The sequence below is a fragment of the Jaculus jaculus genome, chromosome 12 (genome assembly GCF_020740685.1).
Source record: "Jaculus jaculus isolate mJacJac1 chromosome 12, mJacJac1.mat.Y.cur, whole genome shotgun sequence".
Taxonomy (NCBI): Eukaryota; Metazoa; Chordata; class Mammalia; order Rodentia; family Dipodidae; genus Jaculus; species Jaculus jaculus.
This window is the reverse complement of record NC_059113.1, coordinates 23,266,425-23,280,337: the sequence shown is the minus strand read 5'-3', so window position 1 is coordinate 23,280,337 and position 13,913 is coordinate 23,266,425.

Below are 13,913 nucleotides of genomic sequence, written 5' to 3'. Positions count from 1 at the left end.
CTCACCGCAGTCAATCAAGGTTATTTCTCACTGTCTCCACGGCTAAGGCTCTGCTTAATTCCTGCTGCGGGCACCGGCCCAGCCATCTATCATGTTACCTGCCAGTGACCTCAGTGAGCTTAGTCCATTTGGGTGCAGTCTTCCCTCATCTTGACTCCAAGTCAAATCAAGCAAACTAGAGGATTAGCTGCAGGGGTGGGGGACCTGGCATGCTGTCTGATGGGGGAGGTAGGGCCTTGGAGGCACTGATGTTTAGAGTAAGGATTTGAAGGTTGGAGACATGGGCTCCACGACCCTGCTCAGTCATGCGACCCTGTTTTCATCCTCTCCCTTCATATGTATACCCAGCTGGAGAGCCCAAAAATAGATGAATCAGAATAGATGAATCAGAAGATGACTCTGTTTTCCCTTCCCAACTGAGAAAGGGGAAAGAAGCAGTGGGGAAGGGTCAATGTCAGAACAAAGGAGCTATGCAGACCCAGAGCAGGAACCCTCCCATGTCTACCCGCAGCCTGAAGACTGACATGGAGTCTGCCATACTCCTTCTCCTTCACTTGACATATGTGTAGTATCTGCCATTTCCATCTGAATTTAGCTGTTCCCCTTGCACAGTTCGTCACCAGCCCAGCAGCAACTGAGAAAAGCTTACTAAACACCTGTGATGTGATCAGCCACTGCCCTTCAGCTACCTCAGCCCATGAATGGGAAACAAGCATAGAGCGAAGTCTTTGCTCCCCAGATGTCTTTCAATCTATCTTATCTATACAGCATGGAGGCTCATCCCAGCTCCACCTCATCCTTTCAGCCGGTTGGTGACAGAGCAGTCAGTGTCCCAGGAGCTTCACTCTGGGGTGTTCTACACAGGCCACCTTTCAACTGATCAACCTGTGGCATGACTTTTGGAGTCAGCATGGCTCATGTCCCATTGTTAGCACGTACTGGCTGCCGGTGTGCTGAAGGCTAGTTCCCGTGACAGCAAGGACCAGCTCACAGCCTAGGATAGCACATGGGCAATAATCATCAGCTATTATATCTTTTCTCTACCCACAACTGCCAATCAATCCCATGAGAAGTGTGCAGTGGATGCCAAGTAAGTATGCAACACAGCAAGAGTTCATAAAATACAAGTAAATAAGCCAGTGTCGGGAGAAATAGATCAAGTGTACAGAACTTTTAGAGAAAATGTTTCTATACAGAAACATAGAACAATATTATGAAAGGAAGGCAATGTGGGCCTCAACAATCTGGGCTCATCTGTTAGGTACTGCGCGCTTACTTCCTCCATGATCTTGACCAATCAACCCTGCTCAGTCTTAATTTCCTCTCCATAAAATGAGGAGAAGATGGTCTATCTCATATGCCTATAGTAAGGATTAAATAAGACTAAATATGGCTGTGAGGCTGGCCTACAGATTCTACTGTTGGTATATTGAAAGTTTTTCCAGTTGAGTTATATAAGTGGTAGCTATTATTATTATCCTGTTGAATGTAAGTTCCCTGAGAAAAAGAATTTGATCTGCCTTTTGCAGTGACATTCTTGGAAAAACAGGACCTGCCTCACAGTTCCTACTAGCTGAGTGCCTGAGCTGAGGAATGGTCTAGAACAGAGCAGTGGGCAGGTTCCATTTCAAAAAGGCTTCCTGGGTGAGATCGTCAGAAGGGTGAATCAGAGTTCACGCTGAGGTGTGGAGGGCCAGGCCTACAAGGAAGTAATGAGAGGGAGGTGTTAGTTTAGGGTGACAGGGCCCCAAAAAGTATAGGCAGGAATGTCCTCGCAGTCTCCACTTTGCTAGAGATCAAAGGATGATCTGACTTCTTATCTCTTGCCTAAAGGTTTTTCCACAAACAACTTGAGCCCCGCCCCCACAAGAGGGAAGTCCCCTTTCCTAGAATTTAAATCTCATCCTGACATGGTGGTTGGTCAAGTTCAGCCCCCAGAGCTTGGCACCATGGCTGGCCTCTTCCTGAGCCAGCCCCTAGCCCAGACCAGTCAGCTGTCTTTCAGACTCATGTCAGCCTGAAGGGGAAGCCCACCGCAAGAAGGTTCTAGACAGATGTATACGAGGGCACAAGCTTTCTCTTGGCTGCTCTGGACTTCCAGGTTCCCCCTTATTCCCACATGGGCTCCCCCTCCTGCTCTCTGCAGGGCAGGAGCTCTCTGTACTTTCTTCGATTTCCTTCTCTTAATCTAAAAAAAGTCTCTCTAAACCTTACCCACTGGTCTGTGGATTTTAATTCTTTAAACTCATAACACAAGAATCCGGAATACCCTAGATTTGTTGGTGCATTGGTGTATTGGAATATTGGCAAGGAATCCAAAAATTCCCATTTCAGTAAGACAGGCAAGAGAGACACCAGGCAAGAACGAGCAGTGAGTAGAGTCAGAAACCTCGGGCAGTCTAGTATAGTTAGAAGAAACTCTGTAAGTCACCAGAGCTCTCCCACATGGTTCAGCGATTGACCTGAGGATCAAGCACCAAACACAACCTGGAAAATGTCCCCAAGAGATATGAGCATTTGACAAAAACAACTGCTATCAGCCCTTTCCAAGGCTTCTAAGTCCACTGGGCCTGGTCCAAGAGAGAACCAAAAATAGCATTTCCCATGAGCTTTCCACCTCTGGGGAATATCCTATCCCCAGGTCCCTTATCCCATCTGTCTGCAAGATTTCCAGTCCACGAGGACAATCAGGCAGCCATGCCTGTGAACTCTGACCCCATCAATCCCAGCAGGGGCTGGGGAAGCATTTACATCTTCAAAGGTCCTGGTAAATGTTAGCCAGCAGCCTCCTCCCAAACTCCACTCCTCCCTCCTCTCTCCTCCTCCCCCTCGGGGGCCACCAGGGGTCAGGGACTGGGGTCACACCTGGCCAGGCCTGGAATTCCAGTCTGCCGTCCAGAGACAACCCACTTGCTTCGCTATACACCTTCCCATCTCCAGATGTGGGATCAGACCTGGAGGAGAACTACCCAACAGAGAAGAGGCCCCTGGAAGGAAGGCAACAAGGATACCTTCCTTCTAAGAGGCCTTTATAGAAATGTGCTCCATCCGCCACCCTCAAAAGAGCAGGGAGAGAAAGTCTGGGACAGGCTGAGCCAGCAGGTTTCAATGACCTCTCCCTGACCTCCTGGCCTATTGGAGACAGGGTGGTCTGTTAACTTTTACCAGCCTCCCTTGGAGTGGTTTGCTAATACGAACCAAACCTGAGAGGGAGCGTCACCCGAGTCACACAAATGTCACTACTCGGTCAGCACTACACCTAAGCTTCGGGCCGGCTGGCCGCTGGGCTGTGGGAAGCATGAAGCGTTCTGGACCCAGAAAAGCAATGCAGGAGCACAGACCCTGGAACTTGCTACAACATTGACACTTTGGCCTTCCCCAGACTCCAATTTACCCTGAAGAAGGCTTCCAGAACCCTCGCTATAAGCAGGGTCTGCCATGTCCATAGATGAGCTTGGAGAGATGTCCCCACAGAGGCAGGGCTTGAGGAGGATGGGGCACAGATAGGACTGGAACCCAGGGCCAGTAACTCTGAGCCACTGCTGCAGAGTTAGACTGCTCCGGGATCTCTACTCAGCCTGTGCTGGCACACGGGCTCAGAGGGAAGGCTGGTGGCATGGTCAGGCTGTGCCTCCTTGCCCTGTCGCTTCTAAATCTCTCCGACTGGCTCCTACCTGAGATAAGCCGGGTCCAGGCAGGCCTAGTAGGTCAAAGACCAGAGCCTAGGTGATGGCCTCAGCTCTCCCAATCAGGAGATGAGTGGCTTGAGAAGAGCGAGATGCCGTTCTGTGACTCAGTTTCCCCACTTGCAAGCTAGAGTGGGGAGAAATAACTTAAGTTCCCCTCCAGATTTACATTTGGATTCTAACTTTCCACAGCCTCCATCTCCATCCTCTGATACCACCTGCACCATTCTTCTGCTCTTCCCACAGAACTTCATAGCTGGGGGATTATCTGGCCTAATCCATTTATTTAAAGAGCCAGTTGCTGGAATCCAAGGCATGACTTAGCTTGGTGACCTTGGCCCGGATGCCTCAGGCACAGCCAGGCCTGCAGAGCAGGTCTCCTGGCACTTTGTTCCTTATGTTGTGCTAGGTCCCGGTCCGAATTCCCTAGGGAACCTCACCTACACACAGGGTGTATACAGATCAAATCTCTCCCTGGCCTTCCGGGCCTACCTACACCTTGAGGACTACCTTGGTCTCTAGTCACATTCATTCTTTCTCCCCAGGCACATGCCAGGATTAGTCTAACCCCAGCTCTGCCTCTAGAAAGGCCCTGCACAGCTCACCCCAAGCTACCTCCTCTCCCCAAAGTTTCCTCCCAGTATGTCTCCAGCCTGTGCCCAGATCTGCCCTCCTCCCTGCATTTCACTGGGTCTCATCTGTTCCCTTCAGGTCTTGGTTGCACTCTTGAATCTCTCCCCAGCCTGCATGCTGTTCAGAAGTTCTGGGTTGAGCCATGCTGTGTGCTGGTGAGCCTGGAAGCCTGGAGCTGACTCCTGGCCTTACCACTCTTGGGTCACAGGGCCTCAGCGAGCTACTTAATCCCACTGTGACTCAGATTCTTCTTGTGGAAAAGGGACATATTAGGAGCTCATACCAGCCATTGTTATAATTACCTCTGTGAAAATATGTGGTTACTTAACATAGTACAAGGCACAAAATATATGTGCTCATGTGTGTACACATGTATGTACATATCTGTGTATTTTGAGCTATGTATATGTTCTTCCCTATTGTACCATAATTTTCTATAAATGTGAGATTCATGATGTGTTTCTTACTGCCTTCTAGAGCTCTAGTGATGTGGATGAAAGGGATATTTAAAAATGCATGGATAGGGCTGAGGAGATAGCTCAGCAGTTAAACATTCTTGCCACCAGAGCCTGCAATCCTGGTTCAATTTCCCCAGTGCCCAGATAAAACCAGATGCACAAAGTGGCTCAGGTGTCTGAAGTTTGTCTGCAGAGGCAAGAGGCCCCAATGTGCTTGCTCGCTCGCCCTCTCTCTGTCACACACACACTCTCTCTCTTTTTCTCTCTTTGCAAACAAATAAATAAAATATGAAAACATTAAAAAAAAAAAAAGAATGAATAGATACATAAGAACCCAGTATGGGAACAACTCAACAGTGGGATGAACTGGTTTGACCTGCAATGTTACCCTTCAGCATGGAAACAGGACTAAGGAACAGCACATTCCTCTCCCCCCCCCCAACCAAGTGGCTCCCCCAAAATGTATTCACCCTCAAAATTGTAAGTGCTCCTTCCAACCTCCCCCCTCTCACCACCAGCAAATGCCTTAAAATGTTGGTTCATGGGCTCTGCTTGGTGCCCAGCCAAGCCCCTCTTGCTCTCCTTGTGGACAAAAGGCTTGTGGGTGATTGATGATGACAGTGACCTGTCACTGACCTCCCATCCTGGGCTCTGCTGCTGCCCACACAGCACCCTGCAGCAGCTGAGACTGACTGCCATTTGAAATGCTGGCGCCTCACCTCATGGGCTGCTGGTTTTCCTCCACTTGCCAGGTAGAATCTTTGATGTGTACCCTACTGAGCTCTCTCTGAACGTCTCGGTCCTGGAATCGATGTCTACAACGTACAATGTGTGTGGTTCAGGGCATGAAGTTAGACAGACCTGGATTCAGATCCTAGCTCCGCCTCACCTGGGAGCCTCAGATTATTATGGTGAAAAAGGGACATAGGACTATCCTCAAGAATCAATGCCAGGATTGAAGTAAGTTGTATAGATAGCTTTTGGCAGATTGTAATTACTCAATAAATGACAGCCATTTGTGGGGGAGGACAGATATTATAGCTATGTGAAGGCAGAGGGGTGTACACAGAACCTTCCTTCTATAATGACCTCTTTTATCTTCCTTCCCCCAGAATGGTCATATCCCAAGCACTTTCCTCCTCATTCCCCACCCCTTCTCTTTCTCTCTCTCTCTCTCACAAATACACACCATCCTAGCCACAACTTTTATCCCCCACTGCCCAGAGCTTTTCTCTCTAGCTAGCTCTTTGGAACAGTCCAGTCCCTTAGAACTGCCTCTTTTCACTTCTTAGTGTCATTCAGTGGTCATTTGGGATATTTGCTGACCAATACTCAAGATGTCTGCAATGGCACTACCAAAGACTGGCTCTTCTTACAAAGGATTCTGCTTACACTAAGCCACCAAACATTTCCCATACCATAACTTTAATATTATTTATTTATATTTATTAATTTGTTTGACAGAGAAAGAGGGAGATAGAGAGGGAGAATAGGCATGCCAGGGCCTCCAGCCACTGCAAACAAACTCCAGACTCTTGTGCCCCCAACCTGGGTCCTTTGGCTTTGCAGACAAATGCTTTACCGGCTAAGCCATCCCTCCAGCCCCATTCCATAACTTTAAAACCACTTATTTGCTCATTTGTTTTTAGTGTATTTGCGAAGTCCTCAAGAAGAAAAAAACTGGTTGAAGTGACTTCCTGCAACCAAATGCTGGTGCGCCTGAAGATCCAGAGTCCTCTGGGCGGTGAGGGCGCATGGAGACCACCATTTTGAAACAAACATCAGGCTGACAGAGTGTCCGGGCAGGGCTCTTGTCTGCTATTTTAAATAGACTTCAGCGAAATGTGATCGATAAACAGCAGTCGCTTGGACAGGTGACTGAAAAGAGGTCTGAAGCCGATGAGCTCCACAGTGGCAATGAAGGCTCCTGGGGCCCGTACGGGAGGAGGACCGGGAGAGAGAGAAGTGCTCCAGTGGCCGCAGCCCCTACGGCTGCCGGCTGCCGCTGCCAGGTACAATGGGACTTCAGAAGAGGGAGTGAGCTGTCAGCAAAGCAGAAAGGTCAACAGGGGACTGGAGAGGTGGTTCAGCAACTAAGGCATTTGCCTACAAAGCCTAATGGCTCTGGTTCAGTTCCCCACTACCCACTTAAAGCCAGATACACAAGGCAGTGCATGCACCTGAAATTCATCTGCAGTGGCTTAGAGGTCCTGGCATGCTCAAACTCTCTCTCAAATCAATCAATCCATCAATAAATTAGATACATTTACTTGTCCAATGTATTGCACTTGATAGGAAAGGCAAGTTTAGGCCTCCTTGAATTTGAGTTCTATTTCATGGCCACTAGCTTTCTCTAATAGATATCTCTCTCTATCTATCTATCTATCTATCTATCTATCTATCTATCTATCTCTACCTCTATCTCTATCTCTCTCTCTCCCTCCCTTCCCTTTCTCTCTCTCCTCCTCCCCACCCCATTATTTCCTGTCTCTCAGAAGCCTCCCTCAAGGGAATGACATCAGAAATCATATGTATACGTTTAATTGTAAGGGAATGAGGTAAGATTAGTGAGAGTCAAACCATAAGAAATGAAAATTACAAAGCTGGACAGGGTGGTGCTGCCCTTAATCCCAGAACTCTGGGACTGGAGTAGAAGGATCCAGAACGGAGAGGCCCATCTGGGCTGCGTAGTGAGTTTCAAGCCAGCCTGGGCTACGTAGCAAGACCCCATCACAAAAGAAGGTAGAGGGAAGGGGGGAGAAGAAAAGGTAAACGAAAGAAATAGGAAAGAAATGGGGTTGTAACTCAGGGGAGACAATGCTTACCTGGCACACACAAAGCCCTTGTGAGGTAGAGGCAGGAGGATCAGACTTCAAGTCATCCTCAAGGACACAGCAAATTCAAGTGCAGCCCTGGATACATAAGACCCTGTCAGAAAAAAAGGAGGAGGAGGAAGAAGGATAAAGAGAAGGAGGAGAAGGAGGAGGAGGAGGGGAAGGGGAAAGGAAAAGGGAAGGAGAAGGAGAAGAAGAAGAAACAACAAAGGAAAGAAAGGAAACTATAAGGTTGGAGGCGGGAGTGAAATAGCCCTGTTCAAAGAACATCTGTAAACACCGCTTTAGACAGCTAGGCCTGGAAAGGCAATGGCACAATGATGAAGGGAGAGGATTTTTCCAGGTCTCCGTTCCAGGGGGCTCACGGGACAGAGGCCCCCAAAAGAGCCCCACAGATGGATGGGAAAGCATGCCCACTAGGTTCTGCAGGCAGGGCATTCAGAGCAGCAGCTGGTGATGCAGCATGATGGGCAGAAGAGTGAGGAACGGGGCTCAAGCAAAGGCATGTGGGACCCTGAATTAGGAGGAAGGGCTCTTCTTCTCCCCTGAGCAAAAAAGGAGCCAAGGGAGGCGGAAGAGGGGGAGGAGAGGGAGTGTGTTCAACTGGAAGGAGTCGCTGAGTTAAATTACAGGGGCCTGCGAGGGATGATTAACAACCCTCGTGGTTTTCTGCTTCACAGCCATTACTCACTCCAAACCTGGGGCTTCTCGGTTACATAGCCCTGCGCAGGCCGACCGTTTTTTCCATTGACTGAAAACACATTCTGACTGAAAACAAACTTTGGATCCCCGAGGCTTGGCAGGCCCCAGGTCTTTCTCCATATTTAATCAACGGGAAGCTAAACACTTTCAATCTGCGATGGCTCATTTGGACTGGGTCTCGGGGCTTTTGCTTGGTGCCAGATATAATAACTCTCCTCTCTCTTTTCTAAGGCCTATTTTATAATTTTGCTGTTTTTCAATGTCAAGCCCATCTTTTGAAGAATTTTTATTGGATTTCCTGCTAGACTTCAACGAGGATTTTTCTTGCTTTGGCAGAAATATCAAGCAGAACAGGGGAAAAACTCAATCATCGTCTTGGAAAATCAGGATGGTGTGCGCGGGGAGGGGAAAGACCTTTGTCTGCACACACACAGGTTTCTAGAAGGCTTGCGTCCGGGTTTCAGGCTTCCAGGGTCCCTCCAGCTCCTGATTCATGGGGTGGAAACTGACAAGGCAGGGCGGGTGGACGTGGGCACAGGGAGAAGTTGGAACGGGATGAGGAGAGGCACGGGGGTGAGTGGGGGAGCCCAGGGCCAGGAGAGGGGAGGCGAGGCTCTGCTCCGCTTAGGCAAGAGCTGTTTGTGGCAACCACAGGAACACGGAGGAGCAGGGAGGTGGTGCCTGCTTGGGGCCTGTGAGCAGACCCCTGGGAGCTGGTAAAACCCCAGTGCTTGGAAGGCCGCCCCGGCTCAGAGGCTCCCATGCAGCACAGGGCCGGCACCCCTGATCACACCAACATCAGATCTTGCATTTTCCCCTGGCGGTTGCTCCCATGGGAGAGCAGCTTGCCAGTGACTGACAGCTTCTGTTTGTTCATGTTTTCCTTTCCTTCCTTTCAGAATATACCGGAAAGTATATTCTCATTTGACGCTTTCTGTTCTTTTTCATTTTTTTAAATTTTTTTCCCTTTTTTGGGGGAGAGGGGCAGTTTAAAGAAATGGTTCTTTGTCCAATAGTGAGACAGAAAGGGACCATTGATACCTGCTTTTTCTGTTTGTCTTTACATTTTACTTTTCTTTTTATGTTAAGATGTGGTATGACCACATCTCACACCCCTCCTCAGACATTTCACACATAGCCACTATTAGCATCACGATTTCACATGTTTTCCCCTGTCGGTTCATCTTTTTCTTCCCGCAACAACTCTTTGAGATGGATGGGGCAGATATTGGAATTGCTGTTTAGAGATGAGCCAACAAGACTCACAAATCAAGGCACCTGCCCAAGTCCCGTGGGTGGGAAATAGCCAGGCCCAGGTATGAAGCAAGTTAAGTGCTGCTGTTTTCTTCAGACCTGAGAGTTGAACCAACGGTCATGTGTATGGCTAGACAATCACGCTACAGCTAAAATACAACTCTTCTGTTACTCTCTTATCTGAGACAGGCTCTCACTCAATTGTCTGGGCTGGCTTTGACCTTGCTCTGTAGCCCAGGCAAGACTTGAACTTGAGGTTCTGCTCAGCCTCCCAAGTAGCTGGGATTACAATAGTCTGCCACTATTTCTAACATGCTACAAGATGTATTTCTAGCAGAAGAGCTTCCTGGCCATTTAGTAAGAGCCCTCCCTGTGTGAGGGAGTGTTTCCCAGCACAACTTCCCTCACTGAAAATGGAGGTATCATGGCAATTTTTATTATATTCACAAATGGCAGAACATTGTTACATCAGTCCTCCAGAGTATCTGAGCCACTTCTAATTCCTTCCACCTCCGGTAAAAGAAACGACATCTTGGAACTGTATGTCCGTCCTTATGTACATTCTGTCTGGAGTACTATAGTTTTGTGGTAAATTTTGAAGTTGGCAAGCGTACTCATCCAACTTTATTCACCTTTTTCAAGATAGTTTTATTCTTCTGAGTCCTTTACATTTTTCATATGATTTTTCTTTTCTTTTTTTTTTTTTTTTTCTTTAGATAGGGTCTCATTCTAGCCCAGACTGTCCTGGAACTCTTTCTGTAATCCCAGGCTGGCCTCGAACTCACAGTGATCCTCCTACCTGTGCCTCACCAATACTGGGATTAAAGTACCATGGAACCACCATGCTTGGCTTTTTCATACGAATTTTAAGGTCACCTATAAAAAGACCAGCTAATGGGCTGGAGAGATTATGCAGCGCTTAAGGCATTTGCCTGTGAAGCCTAAGGACCCAGGTTCAGTTTCCCAGTATCCACGTAAACCAGATGCACAAGCTAGTGCATGTGTCTGGGGTTTGTCTGCAGTGGTTAGAGGCCCTGGCATGCCCATTCTCTCTCTCTCTCTATCTGCCTTTCTCTCTGTGTGTCTCTCATGGATAAAATATTAAAAGACCAACTGTGATTCTGTTGGGGAGCACACTATGCTGCTGCTGTATCTGGGGACTGGTGTATATGACCCTTAAGCATGAAATGTCTTCCCACTTATGTACATTTTTAAGTTTTTTCAACAATGATTTTGCAGTTTACAGAAGATAAAACATACTTATATTAAATTCATTCCTATGTACTTTGTTCTTGATATTTATTGTAAATTGAATTGTTTCCTTAATTTCTAAAAGAAAGAAAGAGAGAGAGAAAGGACACCTACAAATCAGGTAAACTAAAGCAGTCAGGAATAACCACTCAGGACCAAATCCTGGACAGGAATGTGTTCAGTACAGGGAAAATGATGCTGTCTCTGCTCTCGAAGAGTTTAGAGTCCAGTAGAGGAGATAAGCAAATAGAAACAGAATCCTAGAACATTATAACTGCTGAAGACTAGGGGCTCACCTACCTAAACACCTCACTTACCACTGAGTAGATGAGACAGATGGGGAAACAGGGAACACACAGGAGAAATGGGCAACAGTACTTAGCATTACACTTAAAAGCGTGCTAGGGACCACAAGCTGGTCAGAAAGAACAGACTGGCCAGAGACATGTTTTAGGAGAAAATAAAACTTGGGGCTCAATCTTGAAATGTCAGTAGAACAAAATGGATAGGCAAGAAGGGAAGGTCTCCTAAAATAGATAAGAGAAGGGGAACTTGATTCCAGAGTATACGTCGGACTGTGAGGAGGCCAAGACGTGAAGCAGGGAAAGAAGGAAAGGGATCCAGGACAGAGCCAGCTCGTGGAGATCATGAATGACCAACAAGAGTGGCAGATTCAGGAAGAAGCCACTTGAAGGGCTTGGGTGCATGTTGACCACTGACACTCTGGTGTTATTGTTTCCTCTTCATCCTTTGATACCCCACACTGGGGACAGACAGGGGTGCTATGAGGAGACTGCAGAAGAATGATCTTGGCCTAGCATGCCCCTAAATCCCCTTAACCTCTCCTTTCATTCCTGTAGCCACCCCCCTCCTGGTAGTCCTTATGCATTTACCAGTTCCCACCCCATGTCTGTAGGGTAGCCATCCAAATGGAAAACAAGGACTGGCTTGGCAAGGCTGAAAAGGCAGAATGACGAAAAAAGGGATGGGAATGCTATCTTGGAGTCAGAATTGGAGTGGGAGATTGGGAAATCAAAGACAAAGGCCTTCTCCTCACAACGTCGTAGATACTCCAAGAAAATGGCATGTACAGTAGTTGTTATGCAGTAGTCAGGGGGCTATACCCAGGGAGCTAGAAGGTATGAATACTGGCCCCTAGCTTTCTGCAACACCTTAGTGACTTGAGCTCCAGTTGCCCCTACCCACCTTTCCTCCTGCCTTCCCTGTGGCTTGGATTGACAATTGTATCCTCAAAACAAGAATGTCTGCCTGCTTCTTTCTTAGCCAAGGCTTGGATGAGGACATATCAGAATCTCTACACCAACAGTGAATCTTTAGACCAACAGTTTCAGGCATGGGCATGGTGGTTATTGCAGTTACTACTAATAACCACAATATATCATTGTTGCTCTGCCTCCAAAAACAAAGCCCTTCTGCTCAGATGAACAGCCCTTTGTTCTCTCAACAGCACATCCTCCCCAGGATCAGCAGCACTTAGGGCATCTTCCCCCCTAAAGAAACAGTCCTATGACCATATAATTCTACTAAGATCCTGGGTTCTTCAAGTCCAAAAAAACTAATTCTGACTAATTCCTTAAGGGAAAAAAGGCCATCCCCCAACCATCATCTTTTCTCACTCGTGGACATCAAGAATTGAAGCTCCCTACCCAACCTGACAGCCTCCACCCACCCATTCTCCACCTATTCTCTCCATTCTCTACTCTCTCCACCAATACACTTTTGACCCATTCACCCTCCACTAATCCACTTTCCACCCATCCCTTTCCACCAGTCCCTGTCTACCTTGCTCTTCCATTCACCTCCAGGTTTTCACAGCCTCCTAGAGCTGCCTCCCTTTTCCTCTTTTTCTCCCACTATCTTTCTTTTTTCCTATCATAGCCCCTATTTTCACCTCCCTCCTCTGCTGTTTGAGGTTACGAACATGCTATGTGTTCCATATATTACTTGGCAAGAGTGGATGACAAAAACAAAATGTAATTCAGATTAAAGTCGCCCTCCAGCTGAAATGATAGCCTATTAAATAAATGGCGATGCTGCCGATCAACTTTGCTGGCAACTGGTCGCTTATATTAATCTTTCTTGGGGTGATTTAGGATCCACTTGGGTCCTCTGAAAAGATTCTCCCATCATTTCCTTCCCATCTCTCTGGATCAGGCTGCTGGGCTTGGTGTAGTTGACAAATTCCCCAAGTAATCCCTCAAAAGATTGGAGAAATGCTCTGAATGCTCCATTAAATTTATTTTCCATGCTTTAAGAGACCCAAAACTATGTCCAATAAATAAGTGTTCCCTGTGATTTACTGAAATGCTCCTCTGATTTAAAGTTATAGAGGGAAAAATATGGAGCCCTTGGGAGCCCAGGACCAGCCTTGCAAGTGAGACCAGATGTGAGAGCTCTGCCGGGGGAGGGGAGGAGAAGGGGAAAAACAGCCCAACTGGTGCAGGTTTGAAAGTGACAATGTCTGAACCCTGGTTCTCGGCTTTAACATAAAAGGTCCCCAGTTGAGCATTCTTTCTCACAAAATTTATTGTAGTTGTAGTTAGAGGGGGAACCATCAAAAGAGTAATTCTGGCCCTTGTTTTGCAGAGCTCTTTTGATAAATATGATACTTAGAAATATGCTTCCCACTAGACAGGAAAGCCATATAGTTAAAATGAAGTAATCTGTCAGTAAACTCGCTAGAACCAAAGCCAAAATGAAACCTGTAAAAGGAGAAGGGGAAAAAAATACCTCTACTTAGAAGCACTTGAGTCAAGCTGAGGAGAAGGTGGAGATTAAGAATCGTCCTCTATTCAGATATTTTTATCTGCAGAGTTAAAAGTGGAGATTTATTTTTAAAGGGGGCTATTTATGTTCCTGTCTTCAACAGATGGATCTACGTTTTTGCCTCTCTCATGCAGCCCAGCTCAGCAAAACAGCTTCTCTGTGCAGCTGAAACTTACCCAAGAAGAAGAAAAAAAAAAAACCTTTGGAAAGCAAATGTAACCTTTGGCACTGCTTGTCACATATGGCGTCTGTTTACTACTAGGACCCAGATGTGTCAAAAATAAATAACCAGAAAGGTGAGGGGGAGA